The sequence below is a fragment of the Capricornis sumatraensis genome, chromosome 17 (genome assembly GCF_032405125.1).
Source record: "Capricornis sumatraensis isolate serow.1 chromosome 17, serow.2, whole genome shotgun sequence".
Lineage (NCBI taxonomy): Eukaryota > Metazoa > Chordata > Mammalia > Artiodactyla > Bovidae > Capricornis > Capricornis sumatraensis.
Genome location: NC_091085.1, coordinates 75,849,548 through 75,852,415, shown reverse-complemented (window position 1 = coordinate 75,852,415; position 2,868 = coordinate 75,849,548). Strand labels below are relative to the sequence as shown.

General features: G+C 48.4%; 1 non-coding gene across 1 annotated transcript; it reads left to right on the top strand.

Moving 5' to 3' along the window:
• The first annotated feature begins 1,085 nt into the window (after window positions 1-1,085).
• On the top strand, window positions 1,086-1,157 carry TRNAG-CCC (transfer RNA glycine (anticodon CCC)). The gene has a single exon. It is a non-coding gene; the product is annotated as a tRNA-Gly (tRNA).
• Window positions 1,158-2,868: the final 1,711 nt, after the last annotated feature.

The following is a 2,868-nucleotide window of genomic DNA, read 5'->3' as shown; positions in this document are numbered from 1 at the left end:
CATTAGAACTCAGGGCCTCCTGTTCCACTCCTGCCCGGGAGGACAGAGACTTCCAGCCAATGGCAAGAGTCTCCTTGACAACACCCTCTAGTTTACCAGTCTGGTGATCCTAGAAAAAACAGGAAATGACTCGTTCTTAGTGAATCCATGCTTAGTGATTCCTAACAATTACTGCTCTCTCATAAGTGTTTGTAAACCTTTAATTCTTAATTTCTTTTGTATCGTTTCCAGGATCTAACCTTCCTGGAAACCTTGCCACATGGGTCCATTATCTGTCCTCAAATGTAACACCACTATCCTCACACCTCTGTAGGAAAGGTTTTTCCTGTCCGGCTCTGAGTATCTAAACCCTGACCTCCTTTCCAGATCTAGCTGGAAGGGGGCCCCCTCCGCATTCCAGGTCTCTCTATGCTCTGGGTCCTCGTGGAATTCGTTAACCACATCCCTCCTTGGGGCTTGTTGCTGCCACCTGGGCAGACTTTTGGATCTTCCTCTCATGATGCTCAGCCTGGCCTCACACCAAGCCCTCTCCCAACAAGGTGTATGGCTTGAGTTGACCACTGAAAGCCAGCTTCCGTTTATGCCTACCGATGAGCCCTTTATTGGAACTTCAGCCTCAGCTGTGCTCTAGAGCCAGGTGGTGTGGTCTTCCAGTGTTTGAAAAACACTTTTTTTTTAAGAATAAAAATGCAGTATCTTGTAAAATCCCAAGGAAGCTACAGTCTTACTGGATCATCAACTAAGGGAAACCAACCTGGTTGATGTAACAGTCTGGGAAATCAAGATTAGGTCATGACACAGATGGTCCAAATACAACACTTAAAACATCCCGAATGTTGCACAGGCAAAGGAGATGAGTCAAAAATCAGAGCCACATGCAAAATACTCTCCGCCTTTCAGAAACAGATTTACAAAAAGATTTCCAGTCGGGTTTCTTGAACTACCTTTGTAGATCTAAAACAACTTAATTTCCATATAACTTTGGAATAAAAAGTCAATGTTATAAAATGAAATCCTCCTGTTTAAACTGCCCCCACCCACCCCCCCAAAACAGCAGCAGCATCAGAATCCAGTAGAGGGGAGCCTCCCTGGTGGTCCAGTGGCTAAGACTCTGAGTTCCCAACACAGGGGCCCAGGTTCGATCCCTGGTCAGGGAACTAGATCCCACATGCCTCAACTAAGAGTTTGCATGGTGCAGCTAAGACCCCATGCAGTCAAATAGATAGAAGTAGGTATTTTAAAAAAGAATCTGGTGAAGGTGCTGATGTCGCGTCACACCATACCTGGGGACTAGGTTGGGGTGAGGGGGAGTTAGCTGTTTCAGATCTTCGAGTCCACTCCGTCTCAACTGCAATGGAACGCCTTGCACCTTTCAGGGGAGGGAGCTTAGAAGGGAGCGATTCTGCCCCTCCAGGCACTAAAGGAGCCCTCCCGCATCCCAGCCCTTTGAGACGGCCAACTCCCTCAGACCAGAGAGAAATTTTCCTTTCTATCGAAACACGGACGGCTCTGATTATCAAACCCTTTCTGCTGCTTGCTTTCTGACCTTAACAAATCTGGGATTAGTATGAAAACCACCCAGGCGGCTGACTCTCCGCATTTCCCAACTGGCTGTCTGGAGGTGGCTTCTCCTTCATGAGTAACTTCCCCAAATATTTGGGAAATTGCCCGATGGTTACGACCACCATGTGAACTCCAGGCAGAGAGAGAAAACTCACCCCTGGGTCAGCCCTGACCTCTCTCCTCTTCCTTTCCCCCTCCTACCTCACTCTCTTCTTGCTCAAGGCAATTTACATCCCTTTTTCCCACTAAGAATGGAATTTGGGTTCCCAGCTATCAACAAGGACTTATGTGGATTTCAGGCTTCGCCCACCACCTCCCTTAAACATTTTTATTTCTTTATTTTAGCTGTGTTGGGTCTCCAACACTGCATGGGCTTTTCATCGTGGTGACTTCTCTTGCTGCAGAGCGTGGGCTCTGGGGCACGTGGGCTCAGGAGTTGCGGCTCCCGGGCCCCAGGCGTACAGGCGCATTAGTTGTGACTCACAGCTTAGTTGTTCACTGCATGCGGGATCTTCTCTGACCAGGGATCAAACCCGGGTCTCGTGCAGTGCCGGGTGGATTCCTTTACCGCTGAGCCATCAAGGAGACCCGGGCCTTTCTTATAAGTTCTCTGTGATTGGACGTTCTGAGATCAGGAGGAAGCCCATTTTCAGGGATCTTCACTCCTGCCTTCACCACCTTCATCCGTATTCCTAGGACACTACAAAGCTACAGCAGTTCTCAATGAAAGGACCCACATAGAGTTTCCCAACTTGGCGCTTTCCCTGGCTATCGCTTCATGTGAGCTCAAGACCACTGTGACCATTTCTGGAGTTTCTTTCCAGCCCCTACTTTTCCCTCTCTTGTTTCACAAGATCCTTGTGAGCCTCCAGGACCCCAGGACCCTTGTTGCCCCCTGAGCAGGTGTCAGGCTGAGGCGAGAGCTGGTGCCAATGCAGAGCTTCATGGCAGCAGTCAGAGTCAGCAGCATGAGAGAGGACCATTCTGGGGGTTGCTGAAGGCACAGTTAAAGCAGTTGGGTGGACTTCACATCCAGAACCTATGTCCAGAAGCCAGCTGATATTTTTTTTTTTTTTTTGCCCTTAATCAAAACTTTATTGAAATACTGACACCAGAGTAGGGGTGCGCTGTTGTATGCCGTACAGAATGAAATGTAGTTTCATTGTCTTGGTAGATTAACTGGAATTACTGAACTGATAAGGCTTTCTGTGATAGAACACAAATTCCGGAAGCTATGTGGACCCTCAGTGCTGCTTCCTGCTAAATGAACAGCCTTCTGTGAGTCTGGCCTTCCCTCCTGTTGGC